Consider the following 25783-nt stretch of genomic DNA (forward strand, 5'->3'; position numbering starts at 1 on the left):
CATTGGGACAGATATTTACACTTATTTCAAAATGTGCTGAATGAAATGCCTCATGATTCCACTGCTTTACCACCTACTCTTGTACTGAAGAATGAAGAACCACCCAACAGAATCAGAAAGCTTGTACCTTTCCCGAATACACGTAAACTTGCAAAGAAATTGTATATTGGTCAGAAAGTTCTCATTAAAGCTCATTCATTGTCACATAAGAAGAAACACTTGAGTCACAAATTCTTTCTAGTTTACAATGGACCTTACAGAATCCGACGTATACCACATGATAATTGCGTTGAAGTTGAAACTCTGCGTACTAGGAAGAGTAAAGGTTTACACCACATTTCACATGTAAAACCGTTTATTGAAAGATAATCTACTTTTTAACTTTGTCTTTGCCATAAAACTTTTCACTTCACATTTCTAGTATGCATTGTCAGACTTAGATACTGTTACCATGCAACAATGTTTGAAGTTAAATATCCAATCAAGAACCAAGAGAACTTATTTAAACAGAAATTACGAATGCATTGTTATAGTGAACAGACGTCACAATGTTATTGTGTGTGTACATTCTTGCTTGTTAGTTGCACGATTACGTAACGACTATAAGGCTTAAATACTTAGAACATATACTGGTACTGCTAATGAGATTTTAATGCAACATTTTGGTTTACTTGAAAATACATTCTGGATTTAAAGTACTTTCTGTGAGATACCAGGTGACACAGTGGTTAGTTTATGTGACAGCTACACGATTGTATCACGACGCTACTAATGAGTGACAATTTACAATGTTGCTTTTGCGGTGTTTCTGTTTCATATCTGCACAGTTTTTCTGAATGATTCTGGAAAGTAAAACATATTTTAGTAGTAACTTTTGTGGTATAGCTACAATGAGACAGCCTTTTCCGTAGCACAACAATACATTACAGCACAGTACTTTCTTCATCACGGCAATAAGCGTAATAACTAAGATATCTATACGCAAAGCATTTCACTTTTGTTTATCATGAGGTAAGTACATTGGCTTTTGCGGAACTTAGCTTTTGGAGGACGATAACTACGACACTTCCACAGAGATTATCTTACAGCAAGACGCACAGATTAGCGCTACAGTACACGTATTTGAGTCATTAATTTTGTACTTAAAACATTAATTTTTAAAGATATTTGAAGTACAATGATACAAAGGTTTTCCGTGATACATTTCATTCCATTGCTGTAATCTGTAACACCTGAGGGTATAATTACATTAATCCTCAGGGGGGGTACACGCTTACTTTGTGTACCATGTGTTTGGCAAGCACAAGGAGCCCTAGCTAATATGGTATTGTCTTATACAACTTCACACATCGGTACCATATTTCTCTAACACACAAATTACACAGCTATCTGATCATTTAACTGAGAGATAAACATTTTTTTACTACATCAGTGACACACGTTTACGCAATTACGCAGTTGGGTAACTTCACACTTATGAAATTGTATTTTGTCTGTACTTTGTGAACTGTTCATATTTTTTTGGAACCATTGTGATACTATGAGAGCTTTGAATGATGTATTTGGTAAGGGAGCATGATTTTAAAGTACGTTTGAGGTAGATGACACTATTGAAATGAGCAGAGAATTTTTTTTAGGTTTTGACATTATTGCAGAAAGCTACGACGTTTTTGAGATTTGACTGAGGTGTTATGATGTTATTTTCACGACGACGATGTGTATTATGCTGATGAGGTATGTTTATGATCAATAAGCTGATGATATATGAGGAATTTGATAATGCTATGTATTTATTATGATGAAATATTGAAGAAGTGTCGACGAATATGTATATGTGTAATAAGATAAGGAATAATGAGTAGTGGTTAGGGACTCTGGTTTGTGAAAAAGGATGTTGGAAACCAAGAATCATACTTTAAGAGTTATGAAATGTGTGTAAATGCGTGAATGTACCACAATGCCGATGAAAATTTTTTGGACACTGTTATATTTACAAGATTTTGTTTCTACAGATTTGTAACGCAAATATTTCGACCTGTGAAATTTTATTTGTATCCAACTGTTATTGTAGCGGAAACTGACGTCGTAAATATTTCGGTAGGTCACTGTAAGCACCCAGCTGCGCGAGAGTCGCCTGGAAAAAAGCCATTAGTGTGTGCCTTTCAGAGGCACAGGTGGAGAAAAAAAAAGAGGCCATTATCCTCGCTATTGACATTTCTTTGTAGAAAGCATCGCAAATACGACACGTCCAAAATTGAAAACATATGATTACACTGTGGAGCTCTTAATTTATGATATTTACTAAAATGCCTAAAGAAACGATGAGAAACATTTCATGGCTATTGTCTTGCTAGTTGAGAGAAATGCCATATGGCTTGCTTTATATATTTATTTACTCATTTTGGTTAATATCTAGTTTCTAGCTGCACTACAGCATTGGTTAAAATAAAATTTAATAGATGTGCTAATATAGTTATTTTATGCCTACAGATCCAGTCCATAAGAAATTTATGATCTACTTCCAAGAAAACGAGGGCACATAGACATTTCCCTCCACAGGAATTGCATAAATAATTTTTTTACGATTTGGTAACTTATCTGCTAGTGTAAGTTCTCGTGATGCATCACTCTAGTGTTAAGATGTGACATAGGTATTAAACATGGCCATTTTTACTGTAATATTTTTTCTGCTTGAGCTTTGTCATGTTTAGATATAAGTTATTGCATTTGCTGCTGCTTGCTTTGCCAATTACCATTTTTTTTGTCATTGCTGTTTGTGTTAATTGTTCTGTGCTGCTGCATTGCCTCGTCCCTTAGTTTAGCATCTGAGCTCAGTAGATTTAAGTTAGCTTAAGAGGGGGTAGACTACATAAGAGAATGAGTTGCGATGAATTGGAAGAAATGCATTGAGAAGTCATACGAAAAAAGCACAGAAAGCAAGTATAGATAGGACTTTTTGGAAATAATGAAGAACGAAGGGAGATCTCCGAGAAGTAAAGAAAGTTTTGTTTGCAAAATACTGCAGTAAAACAAACCCTGTCCTTTCCTTGTGTTATCCCACTATGTGTTTGTGTACCCTTGTGTATTTATGTTCTTCCTGTCTTTATATGTTTATCTGATAAGACTTATGTTGTAGAATTTTTCTAATACTCAGCTACATGAACTATGATGAGGAATACTGTTATCCTCAAATATAATTTGCATTAATAATATGTTATTTACTTTGTAAAGATGTTAGACATTATTAATTCTGTTCTGTTTTAATGCTCATGTGTGAAGTTGATGTTTCAATAATTATTCTGATCTTTTATGTATTTACTTATGTCATATTTCTTGTAACACTGATGTATATGTTATTTCGATTCTTTTGTAAAGCCCGTGTTACTACAAATGTTGTCTGTATTGTTATGTTCTTTAATGATGTATTTTGTACCTTTGTTATTGTATTCTTACGTTATAAAATTGTAATTGACACCAGTTCATCAAATTAAGTAGCTTGTAAGTTACATTTCACTGCACACGTTTCTGTTGGTCATAGTATATGGACAATATGTGAGAAGTTGGGACTGTTTGTGCTTGCACATGTGTTAATAATTCAGCAAGGGACTGGTTAACAGCATTGCTGGTTCTAAGGACAATTCAAAAACTTTGTGAGTGCACAAGTGGTGGTTTATGGATTTGCTATATTCTCCGCAAGACTCTTCGATGGTGATTGTGCACCTGCACAGTCACAACAGATGGCTGTTGGCCGTCTCTACAAGGACTGCAGTGGGTCTGCACCTCTGGTGGCCCATCAGTACCGTAAAGTCTACCAGGACTAAAGTGGGTTTGCTCTTTGATGACCTACCTACCAATACTCTTCAAAATTTCGACTGACTCTGCTGTGGGTTTGCTCTGTTGTGGACCAATACCTGTCTGCATGTCAAGAGTCAGCACTGTCTTTCCGTTGGAAGGACAACACAACTTCTTCAAGATTACATGGAAATCCACTACTTCCGTGTGCATTTTCTTTTAATGCTCAGACTTTGAGAAAAAAAAAACACTTCAATTTTGCTGTGATGGATGATCAGGACTGTCTTTATGGACTGTGAGAAAATTTTAGCTTTTGACCAACATTGTATCAATAAGTGTGTGCATTTAATATCTTTGTTATTGTAACTATGATAAATTTTTTCAAATCCGTATTGGCCACTGCCCAAAACAATTTGTAAAATCTTTTGTGCGGAGCATGGGGCCTATGTAAGTAGGCTGTTTATGTTTTCTTACTGGCAACGTTACGTAGCGCTCTGTATGAAAATCACTGGCTGTGCTGTGTGCGGTCTGTGGCTAGTTTGCATTGTTGTCTGCCATTGTAGTGTTGGGCAGCTGGATGTTAACAGCGCGTAGCGTTGCGCAGTTGGAGGTGAGCCGCCAGCAGTGGTGGATGTGGGGAGAGAAATGGAGAAGTTTTGAAATTTGTAAGACTGGATGTCATGAACTGCTATGTATATTATGATTTTTGAACACTATTAAGGTAAATACATTGTTTGTTCTCTATTAAAATCTTTCATTTGCTAACTATGCCTATCAGTTGTTAGTGCCTTCCGTAGTTTGAATCTTTTATTTAGCTGGCAGTAGTGGCGCTCGCTGTATTGCAGTAGTTCGAGTAACGAAGATTTTTGTGAGGTAAGTGATTTGTGAAAGGTATAGGTTAATGTTAGTCAGGGCCATTCTTTTGTAGGGATTTTTGAAAGTCAGACTGCGTTGCGCTAAAAATATTGTGTGTCAGTTTAAGCACAGTCATGTTCAATTTTTCTAAGGGGACGTTTCACATAGTATGAATGTAGATCTAGATGCAAAACTTCAGTATCGCAGGGACAATGTTTCCATACCTGTAAACTGCTGCAGTGGACAACAAGTTTTTGATGATCGGAAGTCACGTCATCCCTACAGAGTGATAGGGGGCTATAAGAAGACTGATGTGAGGAGGAGTTTGATATTACTCGGATCGCTGACAATTTAAATGTGGAGCAGAAGGAAGTCGGAAGGGTGGAAGGGAGGGTGCAGGGGAGAGAAAGGGAGAGAGAGGGGAGATGGAGGAGATAGGGAGGAGAGGGGATAAAGATAGGGAGGGGGAGGTGAAGGAGGGTAGTGGGGGAGCAGGGGGATTGGTAGAGGGGAGAGAGACAGGATGAAGGAGATAGCATCTAGAGTTAAGTATAAATCACTGTAGGAAAGAAAATTAAAGATTATTGTAAATGGTTGGCTTGTTGTCATATGTTTCACTGAGAAAGTGTATTATATTTGACAAACTGCCTGTTAGCGTCTGTCTCGGATTCTTCGGCCGACGTTCCTCTGATTATTTTTCTGACGTTTCTCCAGCACGAGTGGTTGGCATTGTCAGAGTTTCACCCTCCATTGCTGGTGGTGGACTAGAGCCGAGCTCGCGGCCACAAACGTTTGAATGGTCTTTTGCCAGAACGAACTAAGTGACAGTTAGTTAGTTTTGAGAAATAAATGATTGAAGTTATGAGTTTGCAGCAACTTATTTATTCAAAAATATTTATGGTTACACATGTGGTATGGTGCATAATGTGTGTGAAAAACTTTTACAAGCATTTTGAGCCTTGCAGCACATTATTTAATTACAGTATGAAACTTAATGCTGCAGAGATACAATGTAAAATATCCATGTACGTCAGTTTATTTTGTTTTCACACCACATTAACCCACTTCAAATACAAGACATAAGTAAAGTTTTCTTGTTTTTGTATTACATTCATACATGGATCTATCTGCCAACGGAAACACACAGAAATAATTTAAGTATTTATGTAATACAGCATTATTAAACAATTTTTGGAATTAGGAAAGAACATTATGCTTCCCTATTATCCATATAGGTACTGTATTACTCATCTTCTTCATTACTGTCATTGCTCATTTCTGTTACTTCAGCCATTTTGAGACCCTTATAGAACTCATGGTATACTGGGGGTACATACATTAGAAGGCTCTGAATATCTTTCAGTTTCTCAGGGCGTAAAGAGCGCGCCCTGGTGAATACAATGTAGGCAGTGCAATTTGACTAAGAGAACAGTAGCGAGCGTTTAGTTGTTTATTGAAATTCACTGAAGAATATTCTTCCATGTCATTGTGGCTGTATTTGTACTGCATTACCCCGGCTTCTCTTCTGAAAATCTCATTTCCTTCATCCTAAGCCACTCAATTTTTTCTCAAGAAATATTTACTTTTCTGTTAGTCATTGCTTTTTCCAGTACCACAGCACTTTTGAAGTCACTACATTCCATTTTTACAACATCAAATTTACCTTTCTTCACTCTGGCATTCTCAATAAAACAAGAAAGTGGTTGTGGGTCAAATATTTCTGGATAACGTCTTAGTTTCCTCTCTATATCCCCAAAATTACCGTCATTCGAAAGATACAAGTGACCAGGTTCAGCAAATTTTTGGGTATTTTGTTCAATGTAATTTTTGTCACTCTGAAAAAAATGCATCCAAATTGTCACAATTTTAAAATTCCTATTTTGCCCCCCACACGAATGTGACCATACTAACATCCTTGGACCAAGATCATGACATTCCATATACTTCAATACACAAGAGCCCCCTCTGTGGCTCCTCTTCAGGCTTTGATTCCAGCACGGAGTGGCCAAGCGGTTGTAAGCACTTCAATCTGGAACCACGCGACCGCTACGGTCGCAGGTTCGACTCCTGCCTCGGGCATGGATGTGTGTGATGTCCTTAGGTTAGTTAGGTTTAAGTAGTTCTAAGTTCTAGGGGTCTGATGATCTCAGAAGTTAAGTCCCATAGTGCTCAGAGCCATTTTTTTGATTCCAGCAGTGCACTGCTGCCTTTCCACTTTTAAAGTCATGAATTCCAAGATTAAAGCAAGAGAGATGACGTTTATAGTAGTTAACACCTGTTGTCAATTTTGGCAGCAGTAATGCTTTCTGCAGATCAAATGAAAAAAATTGTAAGATTATCTTCTGCCTTGGAGTTCTCTATATCCCTTTTCAGACAATCTCTTGCAGCTTCAGCTTTCCTTTGGTGCAATTCGTGCTCCGTTCTTAATCTTTGTAGCCTCTCAGTGTCTACCTCACCAGACATAAGTGTCTCCTCTGCTTTAATTAGCGTATGTAGCATGTCGCAGGTTTGACATGCATCCTTTTGAGGCGGGTTGAAACTGAGATTGAAGCCTCATCTAAATACTTTTTCGTACAGTGATTGTCTGGGAGGTTTAACGTTGAGATCTTCTTCTTTCAGCTTGTCAATGAATAATCTGTACATCAAACTAAGATTACGTCTGCTGTCCAAATACTTTTTTGACAAATCTCTTCTGCAGTAGTGACTCGATGTAGTGGGAAAACTGTTAATATTATTATGTGTGGTATCGATAGCTACGATGCCACGGCGTAGGTGCAAGTTCTTAGGCTGGCACTACGACAGACACCGACGACAGCGCCCTCTAGCTCTACGAGCGCCGCTCCGGATTCAACCCATTTGATTCCGAGTAGACGATCAAGCAACATTGTTTCTATTTCATAGTGGGTGAGCCACTACAGATTTTGCCTTTGCAACTTGATGTGCAGCTTCGCACCTACGTGCTTATCTCAGCCAATGTTAAGTACAATTGATGTATTGAAGTTATTGTGTGGTGATATAGTAAGACCACTTTTAATTGCAGTACCAAGTGTTCTACTTCACCTGCTCCTCGTAGCTTCCTACATTCGGCCTAACTTTCAGATTTCAGTAGCAGACCCACGCGCCGCCTTCCAGGCGGGATACAAAATTATGGATGTGAATAATCATTGAGTCAGCACTTTTATTATGAGGTACGTGTTTTTCGCTCTGGTCGCATAAAGAACTTGCCTATGCTTTGGCTATGGCTCCATGCACTCTGCTGCCAGAAATCTGCAGAGTCTTTAGATAAGTTTCTTTGTATACCTTCACATCATTTCCATTCGCACTAGAAATATAATAGTTTCTAGAAAACTTCTCCTAGTCTGTTTTAGAACGCTTCCTTTTGATGGGAGCATTTTTAGCTGAACCATATATTCTTGATGTCTGCACATTCCATAAAATGTGTCAATAACTTTCTTTTCTCCTCACAATTTGTTTTTTTTTGCCAGCGTTTTTCTCAGCATGAACAATTAAAATCAACAAATGTCTTTCCTGGGACAGTCTCCCCTTTGCTCTTAACATAAGTTTCCCCACTATTTCGGTTCTTCTTCCTTAGGGTTTTCTTCCATTGTTCCCTATTTCCTTCTCTTCTTTTATTGCCAGAAATTACATGATCATCTGAGAAACAAAGTACTTAGATCTAGAAATTCGTTTTAAAAATTGACTTATTAAGAGACTAAGTTAAGATAATCCATTTCATTACTTTGGTTGCTGACGAACTCTTTTGACAGAGTGAACCAGCTCCATGTTAAATCTTATTTCCCGCCCTAAATAAAGAGGTATTTCTTTCCAGAGTCAATATTCCTCTCCCTTCATTATTGTGTGGCAGCGCTATCGATTGTGCAGTGACCTTAAAATGGCTCTGAGCACTATTGGACTTAACATCTGTCGTCATCAGTCCCCTAGAACTTAAAACTACTTAAACCTAACTAACCTAAGGACATCACACACATCCATACCCGCAGTGACCTTAGATTTTCCGCTCCTGGTCATGGTACATTCTGGGATGTGAAATAAACATCGTAACCTAAAACAAACGAGTTTATTCTACAAAGTAAAGTATAACTGGTTATTAAAATACACTTACCACCTGATGACTGAGAGGGGCCATCACTAGGTTTATATCATCAGAAGTGCTCGTCTTCACAATTAGTAGCGACCGAGCTATGTATCGCGGTAGCCATATTGTGATGTCCCATGGTTCAGTTTGGAATAAGATAATGAAATGTACCAACCTTCTGCCAAAGAAATCCCTTGCCTCAACAACGAAACGGGGCGAGTTGTCAGAAAGTTCGTTTTGGCCTAAGACAAAATGAAGCCCCACCATTTTAAAACTGTGAATAACACAGCATTTTTTAAAATATGTCTCTTAGTTTATTCTGGCATAAGACCACTCTTTTGTACCTGGCGCGCCAACATCCAAGGGCTTCTCCATGATCACTTAGGGTGCGGTTCTCTTGGTGCTTGATGCAGTCATTCGCTGCAGCACGGGAAGCCAGGATCCGTTTTTACTTTGAGGCTTTCTTCGTTTTTGTTGAAGATATTCTCGTGTTTATGTATTTTTATAGCTTCTCTGAACAAGTGGACGTGATAGTTCTTCACTACAGCCAGAACTTTCATGTCTGCGAATTCCAGTACGTAGTCCATCTCACACAGACTGTGCTCTGTCACAGCTGAGTTCTCCACCTGCCCCAACCTGCAATGTTGCTTGTGTTCTGTGAGCCTGGTGTTGATTGATTGTCCAATCATTCCAACATAAACATTTCCGCATTTGCATGGTATGCGGTATATTACCGGCATTGTAAGTGGGTCCCTTTTCTCCTTTGCCGATCTGAGACACTCTTCGATCTTGTTTGTCGGTTTGTAAATAGCCTTTGCGCCGCGTTTGCGCAATATACGGCCGATTCTGTCCGTCACTATGGGAAAGTATGGTAGAAAGGCCGTACTCGAAATTTCATTTTCTGATTTGTCACTTCGCCGAATGTTTGTTATACTTCTAATATAACTTATAACTTGTGGAGTACCCATTGCTCCTCTGCCCCGGGTGGCAGATTTTTTTTGGGGGGGGGGGGGGAGGCGGCAAATTTTGGGGGGTTCTATTTATTTTTTCTTAGGAAGCTCCTTAATGTTGCATTCATGCTATTGTGACTATCTAGCAAACAGTTCTTTTGAATGAAATGGGCAGATCAAGATGCAATACATACAGTGCTAGTGCCTTTTAGAGTTCTATTACAAGTTTACGTTATTACAATGCCAATTTGTTGAAAAACCGTCCCATAATCAAATACTGGCTGCGCCTATGAAGTGCGATAGTTATTCGAGAAACCACTGTTGTCGCGCTTCAGCCTTATTGCACCAGGCGTCACACAGTTGGCAGCAACAATCAGAATACTGACTCAAATAATGTATTAAGCTATCTGTTCTAATGGTTCATTCAAAATATTAATACCATTATTAACTTATTGGAACTCCATGCTTGAGTGTTAATATTTTAATAACAATGTGGATCAAGTAAGTTAAATTAAATTATTTAATTGTATGTGCAGCAATACAAGAAAACTGCCAGAATTTCAGCTGTCGACTATCAAAAACATTTTCCTTAAATCGGCGAGCACCAGCCGAAAATCGGCTAAGATGTCAACACCGGCTGACAGGGAATAGTTTCACACTAGAGCTCTCAGACATTATGCACGCCCAACCTACCTTCTCCCGTCGCTATTTATTGTTGGGGCGCGACGGCGTTACATGGCGCATCATTGTTTTCTGTTGTATTAATATCTATTGTTCTTGTGTTGTGTATTAAAATTTGTTTAATAACTTGTGTAGTAATGGATGGTCGAAAACGGAGTAGTGGGGCGATGTATAGAAAAATAGCAGAAGAGAAGAAGAAAAAAAATAAGTGAGGTGTTATCTCAGACAAGAAAATTGGATTCCTTTTTCACAAAGCCTGCTGTCAGCAAAGAAAACAAAACATCAGGTAAGATTATATAATATAAATTGAATTTAGGGTATTTTGTGTAATGAACAATGTTGTAAAGTAGCCTTTTCTAAAAACAAGTGTACCAATTGCAAAGTTGTAACTTAATCCCAATCAAAGATCTGTAAATTATCTCTAACGTCTCCAAACTGGAAAATCGTCTTGCACTTACAAATAAAAATGGCCGCCATTGACTAACGGGGCAAGGTAATTTTTTAAAGCTGTTTTGAACTTCTCAATTATAGGGTGATCACATAAAAAATTAAAATATTTAAAAATGGTCAATCAATCCTCACTGGACCACTTCATATTGATTGATTCAGGGATCAATCCCTTACAGTTACTGGAACACTACCACAACAGAGAAGGACGTAAACAAATTACTCAAAGACAGTAAATCTCTCAAGTTCAGTATCATTATATATTTTTTGGTTTCAGGTGAAACCGAAGATGGCCCGTGTACGAAGGTAATAGATGACACTGTGAAGAAATGTGAAACACTACTTCTTGGAACATCAGCTACTGTTCAGCAAAAGGATGAAACTTCTGAGTTTCACTTTGAGTTTAACGATCCTGGTACATGGCCGAAGAGGTTTTCTGACTCTGAAAGATGTAACATTATAAAAATGAGAACAGAAAATGAACATGATCCTGACATCAGTAAGAGCTTTAGAGAAGGTCGCAGTTTAAGTAAAGATTGGTTTATAAAGCGGTTAAAAAATGGGACAAGTTAAAAGATCATGGCTAGGTTATAGTGAGAGCAAAAACGCTTTATATTGCATTCCCTGCAGATTATCTTGTCACTTAGGATCAGATTCTGAGTCGAAATCATTCTTAGCCAAAGAGGAAGGGATTGTTAATTGGAAAAAAGCTTAGTGAAAAATTGCTTGCCCACGAAAATTCATCAACCCATAAATTTTATTTTTGCTCTTGAAGGCTCTGGAGACTTCTCTTGGAAGCGGAGGCATTGACAGAGAGCTGCAAGACCAGTTAAAAAAAGAGGAATCTCACTGGATAGCGGTGTTGCACTGTATTATTGATGCTGTCGTTTTTCTAGCAAAGCTCCCAGATCTTCTGCTCATGATCTTTGGGCCTCATTACGACGTTCGCATTTCCCTTATCGGCAGGCAGTACCAGTATACTCTTGTCGCCACTGAGATTCTTAGTTGCTTGTACCTCTTCTTTCTTCAGGTTACAAGATGGTGGTTTTGCTCGGTGCAGTATTCTGGCTGTCTCAGTGCGTAGTTCCTCTGCTCTTTCACAAGGAAGGGCCCGAATGGCCGCTTCGGTATTAGCAATGATGTCCTCCATAGGTATAGTACTCAGGATGATAGCAAAATACCCTCCTTTTTGAAGGATAGACACTTCCTCTTCGGTCAGTTATTCAGTATTGAGGTAGGCTACTGTGTGTGACATGTCAAAAAGGCTCTGAGCACTATGGGACTCAACTGCTGAGGTCATTAGTCCCCCAGAACTTAGAACTAGTTAAACCTAACTAACCTAAGGACATCACAAACATCCATGCCCGAGGCAGGATTCGAACCTGCGACCGTAGCATGCGGTAGCGTTCTCGCTTCCCACGCCCTGGTTCCCGGGTTCGATTCCCGGTGGGGTCAGGGATTTTCTCTGCCTCGTGATGGCTGGGTGTTGTGTGCTGTCCTTAGGTTAGTTAGGTTTAAGTAGTTCTAAGTTCTAGGGGACTGATGACCATAGATGTTAAGTCCCATAGTGCTCAGAGCCATTTGAACCATTTTTTTGCGACCGTAGCGGTCTTGCGGTTCCAGACTGCAGCGCCTTTAACCGCACGGCCACTTCGGCCGGCCATGACATGTCAGGAATCGCCTTGTCAGTCTGCTTCTGGCATCTTGCAAACTTTTTCTTCTATTGCTCAGTGCAGCGCTCGAGTTCGTTCTGCATGCCCCTGTGGGTGACGCTGTCGATCTTGTTCCAGGTGTCACGAAGTAGTGGAACAAGGGGGACATCGCTTAACATTCCATTGCAGCCAGATGTATCCAAGATGGCGGCGATGACGTCATCCAAGATGGCGTCATGTAGATTTGTCAACAGTGCATGATGTCATTCAAGATGGCGGATTTTGGCTGGAAGATAGGTCAATTGGGCTACCTCCACTAAACTAACTTTCCAGAAAAAATGACGGGAAGTTCAGATTCCAACAGGGTAATGCGTCACTCCTAAGAAAATCGCTGGAAGATAAGTCACTTGAGGTTTCCCTGGTAATCTAAGAAAATCACGTGAAGAAGCTCAATGGGCTACCCCCACTAACCTAAGTCACCCGACCGCCACTTCCTCCTACGAACTGGCGCCAAATTTGAATTTAGTCAGTAAACCAAGCTCACTTGGGGTTTCACTACCAACCTAAGAAAACTGTTGCAAATGAAGCTCACCTCCACTAACTTGAGTCACCAGACCGCCAGCTCTTCCTAGGGGTTGCTGGTAAAAGGACGCAGCCTGCACTAGGCCGATGGCTAGTTTATTTATTTTGGAGCAACTTATTTATGGATGGAACATGTGCTGTGACATGTCCCACAGCGTACGGACCTGCAAGCTACTCCTGCATAACTCGTGTATAAGACTTTACAGACACACATGCTTGCTAATTGTAAACAGTAAAAAATAACCCATTGCACAGTCTACAGACACGCAAACCACTCGTAAATAGTGCAATACATTTACGTCCAGAGAGCCAAACAACTCTAATTGTTTAAATAAGGACTGGTGTACGATTTCGACAGTTGACGATTAGCAAGCAAAGTCTTTTAGATGGATTATTATTTTGAGAATTTACGAATTGTTTGGCTATCTGGATGTAAACGTATTGCATTATTTACGAGTGGTTCACATGTCTGTAGGCTGTGCAGGGTGTTATTTTTGACGGTTTACAATTAGCAAGTGTGTGTGTGTAGAGCCTTATAAATGAGTTATGTAGGAGTGGTTTGCAGGTCTGTATGCTGTGGGGCATGTCTGTGCATGTGTTCTGTTATACATATACTCCATCCCTAAATAAATTACTCCCAAATAAATAAAGTACACTCCTTTCTCTCTCCATCAGCTTAGTGCGGGCTGAGTCCTTTTACCAGCAGCCGCTAGGAAGAGGTGGCGGTCTGGTGACTTAAGTTAGTGGAGGTGAGCTTCGTTTGCAACCGTTTTCTTAGATTGGTAGCGAAACCCCAAGTGAGCTTTGTTTACTGCCTAAATTCAAACTTGGCGCCATTTCGCAGGAGGAAAAAAAATGGTTAAAATGGCTCTGAGCACTGTGGGACTTAAGATCTGTGGTCATCAGTCCCCTAGACCTTAGAACTACTTAAACCTAACTAACCTAAGGACATCACACATATCCATGCCTGAGGCTGGATTTGAACCTGCGACTGTAGCGGTCACGCGGTTCCAGACTGAAGTGCCTAGAACCGCAGGGCCACACCGGCCGGCTTCGTAGGAGGACGTGGCGGTCGGGTGACTTAGGTTAGTGGAGGTAGACCATTGAGCTTTTTCACATGATTTTCTTAGATTAGCAGTGAAACCTCAAGTGACTTATCTTCCAGCGATTTTCTTAGGAGTGACATTATCCTGTTGGGATTTGAACTTCCCGCCATTTTTTCTGGAAGGTTAGGTTAGTGGAGGTAGCCAATTGACCTATCTTCCCGCCAAAATCCGCCATCTTGAATGACATCATGCGCTGTTGCCAAATCTACACGACGCCATCTTGGATGACGTCATCGCCGCCATCTTGAATCATCTGGCAACAATGGAATGTTAAGCGATGTCCCCCTCGTTCCACTACTTCTCGATGCATTTTGCTAGTTCATAGAAAATGTCCAAAAGTTCCTCATCCATTCTTGCCGAGTCTCTCTGTATTGTGTGAATTCACTCACGAAGTGAAGCTTGTTCCATTCTGACATAGATACGATGTGCTTGGGTGGTGGTGAATAGGTGCTGACATTTCAAGAACTTCAGTGTAGGACCTTCATCCCAGCACGAGAGAGGACATCAATCGCGGTTTCTTTTTCCGTCGTTGGTCAAGGCGTCGGTACAATCTGCAAACCTCCTCCCCATTGAGGAGTAACACAAAGGTTTTAAGGCTTTTGTGGTCACTTGTTGACGAACTGCCTGTTGGCTTCTGTCTCCAGCTCTTTGGCCGACGTTTGTCTGATGGTTTTTCTGACGTTTCAGCAGCACGAGTGGCTGGCATTGTCAAAGTTTCACACTCCATTGCTGGCGTGAACTGGAGCCGAGCTCGCGGCCGCAAACTATATGTACGCGGGCAAACGTCCAAGGGCTTCTCCACGATCATTTACGGTGCGGTTCTCTGGCTGCTTGTGAAGGTAGTTCACTGCAGCACGGGAAGCCAGGATCAGTTTACTTTGAGGCTTTCTTCTTTTTTGTTGAAGCTATTTTCGGTTTATGTGTTTCTATAGCTTCTCTGAACAAGAAGGTGTGATAGTTCTTCACTACAGCCAGAACTTTCATGTCGGCGAATTCTATTACGTAGTCCGTCTCACACAGTGCGTGCTCTGTCACAGGTGATTTCTACAACTGCCCCAACCTGCAATGTTGCTTATTTTCTGTGATCCTGGTGTTGATTGATCGTCCAATCATTCCAACATAAACTTTTCCACATATGCATGATATGCGGTATATTCCCGTCGTTACCAGTGGGTCCCTTTTCTACTTTGCCGATCTGAGACACTCTTTGATCTCCTTTGTCGGTTTTTAAATATACGGCCGATTCTGTCAGTCACTATGAGAATGTATGGCAGAAAGGTCGTACCCGGCATTTCTTTTTCTGATTTGTCACTTTGCCTAATGTTTGAATCTGTTATACTACTAATATAACTTGTGGTTTACCCATTGCGTCTCAGAACACTTTCCTAGTTTTGTACATCACACAAGAGGTGCTGTGGCTCACATATTCGTCTTGCTCGTGGTACGAGCATATTAATCACCCCTCACTTCTGGCTATCTTGATTCTCTTTGGGATAGATCAGTGTATTATTACAAGATATACTAGCGATTCACATTTCTGCTCAGTGTTATTCTGTTCCTGCTGAAGGCCTATGACTGCTAAATAAAGTGTCAACACTGACACAAAAATGTGTGTTATTACTACTTTTTCCAAAAGAAAACAAACAGATTTGGACTTGGCAACGAGCAAATGGAATAAAAATGATATTTGAAATCAAATAGCAGCACCGGCTATACTTGTATTCTCGATCACCACGGGCTCTTTCGGCCACTATGGCCATTCTCAAGTAGTTACGAGTTTATCATTCTGGGAGTACACAGAGAGACTAGTGCTACGTACAATACACTCGTTGACTTGTGAAGGTATCTGGACTCTACAACTGCTCTTGCTAATTGTCACATAATTACTGTTCGAGTAGCATGTCTGGCCAGCGAATGGTCGGTCCTCAGTGGACCTGGTTGTCCAGATTGGCGATATACCTTTTCTCTGACTGCTGCGCCAGTGTGTAAAATTGACGAGCAGTCTATTTAAACATATTAATTAGAAATGGTACGCCTACCATCTCAGGCACGTCGTTGGTACTCGGTTTACGCCTTGGGAGATGTAGTGCAAGGTGTAAAGCTTAGTTTCGTACCCACTGTATTGTGTCAATATGTTTATTGGCTGCATTGACCCACATTACAGCAATGTATACTAGAACAGGCTGTATAAGGGCCAGATACAATGTTACTCCACAATTTGCATGTAGAGTCGAACTGGGGTTTAATATGGGGTAGAGCGTTGTCATACGCCCCAGCACTTTCCCCCCGACCTCTCAGAGATGCAGTCCCCACGATAGATGTCTATCAAAATGTTCAAATGTGTGTGAAATCTTATGGGACTTAACTGCTAAGGTCATCAGTCCCTAAGCTTACACACTACTTAACCTAAATTATCCTGAGGACAAACACAAACACCCATGCCCAAGGGAGGACACGAACCTCAGCCGGGACCAGCCGCACAATCCATGACTGCAGCGCCTTAGTCCGCTCGGCTAATCCCACGCGGCAAATGTCTATCGAGGGCCATGTCTAGGTACATTACGGTACGCACCCAAGATGGGGCCTCGCATGATGCGAATCTGTACTAAGTCTGCTGGTAGCGTTTTTCTTGTTATGATTAAAGCCATGCTTCTTGCTGCATTCATTTTGAGTCCTCACTTTGTGTCCCAAGCTCTAAGCCCATTGCAAGCTTGCTGCAGGTGATATCTTGCTATGTGTATACCTACACGGCGCGTGAACAGCGCAATGTCATTGGCGTATAACGCCAGACCAACTCTCAGGGTTTACGTAGTACAGAGTGCATAGCAGGGGCCTGCGTACAGACCCCTGTGGCACTCCCGCCCTGATCTGTCGCGCTGTTGAGACGCTTCCAACAGAAATTAGAGGCAATACAGACGCTTAACGACAATCATTCTTCCCACGCACCATTCGCGAGTTGAACAGGGAAGGGGGATCAGTTAGTGATACTAGAGTTACCCTACTCCACACACCATCAGGGGCTTTTGGAGTATTGATGTAGATGAATTTCATTGGCGAATATGTGTGTTGTGTAACTCCTTGAAGAGGTAACTATGTGATGTTCGTGGATGAATGCCGTGTATTATTCCTACTGTTTACTTCTGTATATTCAATACTTACTTTCTAAGCTGTTAGTTACCCTAGAAAAGAAAATTATCTCATAAGATATTATTGAGTGAAAATATGCAAAATACGTCATGAAGTTAATTCCTTTGTTTTCAAGACCAGCCATTATTCAAAGAGAAAAAGTAGCCGAACTTAATTGTTTAAGAATCTCAGTAATACGATTCTTCCAGTTCAAGTTTTCATGAGTATGTACACCCAAAAATTTGGAGAATTCTACCGTATTTACTGACTTCTTTTCATGTGCTACATCAATTGTTGGTATGACTTTTTATTATACAGTACTGTTTTTCAATGTTTTGGGGGAGTCCATTTTCTAGGGACCACTTAATTTGTTCTGAAGAAGATCAATAACAATCTTTGCTGTTGCTTTCTCTCTAATGGAATTTATTATAACACTAGTACCATTTGCAGAATGTGCCAATTCTGGTTGTTGAATGTTAAGTGGAAGGTCATTCTCATATATAAGAAATAGGAGTGGACCCAGAATTGAATCCTGTGAAGCTCCTTTTGTCTCCTCAGTCACTAAAATTTTCTGCTCTTTCAAAATTGGTTTAATTATTCAGTACAACGTTTTGCATTCTGTTTGTTAAATATGATTTAAACAAACTGTGTGTAATGTAATAAAATGGAACACCTACAGCCATCCTTAAGATGTTATTTATTATATGGCTACCAGTTTCAGTACTTCAGTGCACCATCTTCAGGGCTTAACTGACGCTGGGAGGGTTAACTCCAATAGTATATACGATTCATTAGTGGCCAACATCTATGGACTAGTTGGTTGTTCGAGACACGACATTGTTGTTACAGGTTGTCTGTGAAAAGCAGTTCATAGATGCTGGCCACTGATGAATCGTGTATACGACTGGAGTTAACCCTCTCTGCATCAGCTAAGGCGAGATGGTGCACTAAAGCACCGAAACTGGTAGCCATATAATAATAGCATCCATTCTATTATATAAGTGAACGGCCGAAATCCCTCAAACCTCTAATCAGAAGGATGGACGTACATAAATCAGTTGTGTGTAAAGCCACCAATTCCATGAAACCTGAGTAGTGTAACATGATCTACACAGTCAAATGCGTTGGAAAGATCATAAAAAATAACAACTGACGATATATTATTACTTAAGGCTTGTATTATTTGATGAGTGAATGTATAAATAGCATTCTCAGTCGAGCAGGCCTTCTGGAATCAAGATTGTGATATTATAAGGGGATTAGTCTGTGTTGTTACCCCAGATGATGATTACACGAATATTTTGTCAGAATTTGTAAGCAGTGGGTCCTTGAGGTATGGCAATATGCGAACACGAGAAGTAAGTTTAAACAGTTTTATTAACAAAGGCGGATTATAAAACACGCATGCTACGCGCACCCGTCATCACTGTGTCTGAGATCCTAACACTGGATAATTACGGTCGTATCGAAAGGCTACATGGTGAGCTAAGGAAAGAGACATATTTGCGCCCGAGGCCGCGCTATTTAATACTGTCCGCTGCGGACGGCGGCCAGTCGCGTACTCTCCGTCGCAGTGCGGCCGGATGGGGGTCTACTGACCACGCGAATCGTCAGCATTCCAGACAGGTCGGCTGGCAGGCGCGCGATAACGTACCGTACGGCTGCACACAATCGGTAGACCCTTACATCACTCTCCCCAGAGAAAAAGAGCAACCATAGGCGGCCTGGGAGTTATGAATCTATTTCGCCATTTGTGGCATCAGAAGGCATTGCAACATGTATTTCATTTGCAGACACAGTAACGTTCGGTACAGAGAAGCGTGCCTACAAGATGACAATTTCATACATGACAAATGCTGTTGAAAAAAGACAAATTAATAAAAGCAATAAAAACACAATACTGAGAATCAAGTAAGCATTAACATTATTGGAGGAATCGAAGGACTTAATTCTATTTGCTGTTTCAGTGAATTTCAACTCATTATTTGAAGAGATTACATTTTCATGGATGTCCTTAATCAAATTATTGTCTACAGAAAAACTTGATAAAGAATGCTTTCCATATGTTAATATGTATGAATCGTTGCAATAAACAGATAGCATTCTAGTTAATGGCAAATGTCCAGTTGCATGAAATGTAGTTGGCAACACACTAGGCATATCAAATAGTTCACATGATAAATCACAATGTGCGGCATTCAAGGTTAATCCACTATTGTTCAATTTTAGTGTAAAGGGTAGCTCAGGTGTATCATAGTTTTTACATGTAAATGTGACATCAAGGGTGGAGTTAAATGAGAAAATTATACCTTCAGAAAACCGTTTAAGAAACTGATAAAGATGCTTTAAAATTATAGGGCAATCATCTCTTGGGGGATGATTCATAAACAATTCTTTCTCACAGCTGTACACTCAACTGTCTAAGAATACTGCCGATTCAGGGCAAATTAACTTATGACTACGTTTACACATATGCAAATCATTTTCATTTAGAGACACAAAATATCTTCCATCCATGCTTATCAGTAGATAATCATTCAGTACATACTTTACGTGAACCTGTCTGTCTCCATTTCACAGGGTAAGTATAAGTCTTATACATTTCAAAATTATGCTTTGATCTAGCAATGGGAATAGAAACAATAACAGTTAATTCATCTTCAATCATTAAGGAGTGTGTGGTAGTTAACTTATAGTAAGCATATAAATTGTAAGAGTTAACAGGGGAAATCATGGTATAGGTTGCATCTAGCTTTCCTTCGATTGATAGTAGGATCTGTAAAAATTGTTCTGGATGTAGTAGTACGCTGCTCAGACAATCATTTGGACTACTTTCTAAGGCTGTTCTTAATTTAAAGGCATCAATTCTACCATTTGATAAACTATTAGTAATCCTTGACAAAAGAGTATTTAAATCTAAGTGTGCACCCACAGCATTTAATTCTTGGAATGGTTCTTGGATATTTGCGTTTGTTTCATTACAAAGTACGTGCAAATGTGAGATAAATTGCTTTACAATCTGTTCAATGAAAACTGTTAGGTTAGTAATGGTTCTTTGCACATTCTTTAATACGATAATTTCATTAGAGAGGTTAGTTGAATCTGCACTGGACTCTTGTTCAAGAGCTAATATTTTCCTTTCACTTAGAGTAGATCTTGACTAATTAAAGTACCAAATACAGTACGAAGGATACTTCCTCCAAAATCAAACCAGGCACGTTTATGCCTAATTGAAGTTTTGTGTAGTAAAAGCCTTAAAAACAGTAAATCTCTTGTTCGTAAATAGCAAATGTAGACTCTACCTGCATTTTGGCCATGATCCAGTTATTATACCAAGATGTATCCATTTCCAAAACTGTATCATTACCCTTAATAGAACGAATTAGGTCAATTTGCTTCTTTACAGAATTGAACTGTTGCTGGATTTCACTCAGATTGTACTTGAGGACAAGTTCTATATTTCTTGTTGAAACTACCATGTCTGATCGTGGTTCAAACAAACCACCTGTACTCTGTGGTACTATTACTACAGCATTAGTAGAATACGCTATCATAGCAAGCATTAAAATAGAAATAAACATGATTAATTAGTTCTAAATACTAGAGTTAACAATGGACATAAAATAAATGAGTTACTTGGGGTAACCTGTGGAATAAAAGGTTTAGTTTCACTTCTGCACTCGTGCAATAGCTTCAATACTAAATTTTCATAACATATTCACATAAGCACATGGCTTAAATAAACACACGCATTGAACTCACACACACTACACACGTTTACGCAGATTGTAGGGGTGTCTGGAACAGGATCGATCGGAATGTGACGATGCCTCGGCCTCGAAGTCTGGACTGCGACCTCGCGATTCTCGCTTCCTGGGTTTGAGAACAGCAGGTCTGCCTCTCGGTTGGTCCTCGTCGTCTTGCGATACTACAGGAAATGTACCCAGAAATGGCTTTACACGATTGACATGAACGACAGTCGAACGAAAGGGCAGTTGGAGCTTGAGAGTGACTGGCGACAACACCTCCAAGACTGGATATGGTCTTTTCCAAAACTTCTTAAACTTTTTGACTTGACTGTTCTTTAACACCACGTTGTTCAGATGCACAACATCTCCAACTCGATACTGTGGCAATGCTGCTTGGCGGTCATGTTGTCTTGCTTGCTGAAGAAAGGATTGATGATTCCGCTGTTTCACTCCCCTCCATGCTTCCTTTAGCTTGCGTGCTAGATCCCTTACAAGTTCATTGCTGATTCTGGCAGTCGATCTTGCAAAGTCCAAGGATGAATGCATTCTTCTTCCGTAGAAGATCTCATATGGACTTAGGCCAGTTGATCTGTGCATTTTGGCATTCTAACAACTTACCAAGTACGGTAACAGACATCCCAATTGTCGTGTTTGCTGCTCACATAATAGCTAACCATTTTAATAATTGTTCTGTGGACTCACTCGACTCTTCCATTTCCTTCAGGGTGTGCTAGTGTAGTCCTTAACTCAGTTATTTTCATGAGCTTACAAGTCTGTTTAAGTAATTCACTCATAAAATTCGTTCCTTGATCACTAATTATACTTAATGGTGATCCAAACTTAAGAAACCATTATTTTACTAAAACTTTAGCTATAGTCTTAGCACTCTGATCAGGTATTGGTATCATGAGAAGGTATCTAGAGAAATGATGTAACATTGTCAATACGTATTTGTTTCCATCTTTAGTCTTAGGCAACAGTCCTACGGCATCTAGTCCTACTCGTTCAAATGGTTCACTTTTTTCTGGCAGCTCTTGCAATGGCGCTCTACTTTTTCCTACATTGTTCCGTCTGTTACAGGAATCACATTGCGAAACAAACTCTAAAACGTCAGCTTTGCGACTCGGCCACCAAAACATTTGAGCTATTTAAATGTTTGTTGCTTTTTTACCGCGATGTTCTGATAATAAAGAATTGTGTTGTTCTCTCATGATTTGCTCTTTCATGCTTTCTGGAATAACTAGGCGGTTTCCTTTACTAGTGATTTTGTACAATAATCCCTCTATTTCGACAAAACTTTGAGCATTTTTCCATAATTTGCGTTGTGGATCTTCTTGAGCTGCCTTTAACTCTTCTTCTCGACTTATTGTAACACAAACATTGACTTTTCGACTCATTGCATCAGCATTCACATGTTGTTTACCAGGTCGGTGAATAACCTTAAATTGGTACTCACTCAGTCTCAATGCCGATCTTGTTAATCCGGAATTTGGATTTTTTAAGCTCAATAACCATTTAAGTGCGGCATGATCTGTAATAACTGTAAATTCTCTTCCTGTTAAGAAACATCTGTTATGTGTTACACCAAAACCAAAGCACAAAGCGCCTTCTCAGTAGTAGTATAATTACATTCTGCTTTGTTTAATTGTCTGGAAGCAAATGAGATTGGATGTTCATGACCATCAACTTCTTGAGACAAGATTACATCTATGGCAAAATTGGATGCATCAGTTGAAAGAAGGAAAGGTTTACTGAAATCCGGATAGGCTAACACTGGGGCTGTGGTTAGATCAGTTTTATGCTCTTCCATTGCCTTTTTGCATTCTGTTGACCAATTAAATCTGGCTCCTTTCTTAAGTAGCTGTGTCATTGGACGTGCTACATTTGCATAACCGGCCATGAATCGTCTGTAGAAATTTGACAATCCCAAAAATGATTGTAGTTCTTTCAAATTCTGTGGTTCAGGAAAATTCTTTACATCTTCAATTAATTTTGGATCAGGTCGAACACCTTCACTGGTTGTAACATGACCGAGGTAGTTATCTTTACATTGTGCAAAATGACATTTATCTATTGATAAAGACGGGCAACGGCCTTGCCGCAGTGGATACACTGGTTCCCGTGAGATCGCCGACGTTAAGCGCTGTCAGGCGTGGTCGGCACTTGGATGGGTCACCATCCAGACCACCATGCGCTGTTGCCATTTTTCGGGGTGCACTCAGCTTCGTGATGCCAATTGAGGAGCTACTCGACCGAATAGTAGCCGCTTCGGTCAAGAATACCATCATAACGACTGGGAGAGCAGTGTGTTGACCCCACGCCCCTCCTATCCGCATCCTCCACTGAGGATGACACGGCGGTCGGATGGTCCCGGTAGGCCACTCGTGGCCTGAAGACGGAGTGCTTTTTTATTGATAAAGACAGGTTTGCACTTCTTATACGCTCAAAAACAGCTTGTAGTCTCTCAGTATGCTGCTTCATGTTTTCATCAAAAATTATTACATCATCAGAGTAAACAAGTGCCTGTGTTGGGGTGAGCCCTGGTAAAACAGAATCCATAAGGCGTTGAAATGTAGATGGAGCATTACGAAGTCCAAACGGCATACGAAGATACTTGTATACTCCTGTTGCTATTACAAATGAAGTTTTTGCTTGATCATCTGGATGCACTGTTAACTGGTGGTAACCACTTGTTAAATCACATACTGAAAAAATTCGACATCTGTCAAAGTAATCCAAGGTTTCCATTAAATTTGGTAAGGGGTAAATTTCGGGTGTGGTCACAGCGTTCAAAGATCGGTAATTGACACAAGAACGGAACTGTGGTTCTCCAGACATTGATTTCTTGTTTACAATTACAACGGGCGAACACCACGGTGGGTCTGAAGGATCTCTTGGTTTTATAATTCCGGCTTCTAATTGTTCTTTAACCATGTCTTCTACCAACTCACTTTGACTAAATGGTATTCGGTAAGGTTTCTGTGTGATTGGAGCTGCATTCCCTGTATGAATACGATGCTGAACTAAATGAGTGACAGGTAAATTTGCACGTTCTCGGAATAAATCTGCATACTCCAGCAAAACAGGCGCTAAAATCTTCTGTTCATCAACTGTCAAATGTTCTATCTTTTCCCAAATCATGCGCTTCAGTTCATTATTAACTTCGTCTCCTCGTTGCAATTTTGCGGTACTGTTACAAAAATCTGTGTTTATAACTGCAGCATTTGTTACCTCATCTGGAATCTGTACTACGTCATTTGTACTTACACTCGACAGTTCAGCAACTTTCGTTCCTCGTGGCTAAACAACATCCCCATTGCTCATATTCGTTATTGTAGCCGGGACTTTTGCGACATTCTGTCTCACCATTGTAGCGACACCTACACTTCTAGCAACATAACAATGCATTTTATCCAGTAACTCACTTTTCTCGGATCGCTCAATTAATAACAAAGTTCCTTCCTTGTATCGGGGTGACTTAACTTCAACGTAGATTGTCTTTCCTGCTCCCTCTGGAATTTGCTGAGGCTGATCAATTTGAACATCGACTCGGACGGTTTGAACTGATGCATCGTTTGGGCGGTCCATTCCCATGACGTCAGTATTGCTGCTCCTTTGAGTGCGATCTGAAGAACGATTTCCTAGGTTGTAGTTACTCCGGCCTAGTCCGATCTTTCTTTCTGCGACAAATATCTCTGCCTCGTTAGCGGACAAGAAATCAAATCCAAGTACGCCGTCATAACGCATTTCGTTATTTGAAACTACTTGCACCCTTGCTCTGTATTTATCTTTATTTTCACCTTCATCTTCGCAGTGGTTACACACTGGACTCGCATTCGGAAGGACGACGGTTCAATCCCGCGTCCGGCCATCCTGATTTAGGTTTTCCGTGATTTCCCTAAATCGCTCCAGGCAAATGCCGGGATGGTTCCTCTGAAAGGGCACGGCCGACTTCCTTCCCCATCCTTCCCTAATCCGATGAGACCGATGACCACGCTGTCTGGTCTCCTTCCCCAAACCAACCAACCAACCTTCATCTTCGCCTTCGCCAAGAATTAATTCTACGTCAACTTCTCCATAGTTACTTAGCTTTCATCCGCTTAACCCTCGCGGCGTTTTCAATTTATCCCGTTTACCTATGCAACACCACATTAATTAGGTCTGTGCTCCTGTGTCAATAAATAGCTTCATGTTTCTCCCACGATATACAGCACCTATCAGGAAGTCATTTCCAGTTTGATTTTCGCTGGAACTAACAGGAATCACTGTCTCTGGCAAGGGGCGGACGGAGTGGTGGCCCGTACTCGTTTAAAGATCTGGCAGATTGTCTGTTGTTCGCATTACCTTTCTTCTTGTTGCAACAATCCCTCGAAACATGACCCTGCATCACGCAATGATAGCAGATTCGATTCTCTTTACAATTCTTACGCTTGTGACCCAGCTTATTGCATCTGTAGCATTGTACTGTTGTGTTGAAAACTCTACGCTCTTGTTACTGCATCTCATTCGGTCGTCTTAGCGCTTCAACGAAACCAACAGCTGATTCTATTGCTTCCTGAAACGTTTTACATCGCGCCAATCTAACAGCTTTGCTTACTTCCTCTCCGTGCAATCCATGAATGAATGTGTCCAAGGCTCACTGGTCGGCTTCGAACAACTGAATTCGATTTTCATTTTCATCTTCTACTAACTCGTGCGTTTGAGCGTTGATGTTTCAAATTCTGTCGGCAAACTGCTCGATAGATTC

The sequence above is a fragment of the Schistocerca americana genome, chromosome X (genome assembly GCF_021461395.2).
Source record: "Schistocerca americana isolate TAMUIC-IGC-003095 chromosome X, iqSchAmer2.1, whole genome shotgun sequence".
NCBI lineage: Eukaryota > Metazoa > Arthropoda > Insecta > Orthoptera > Acrididae > Schistocerca > Schistocerca americana.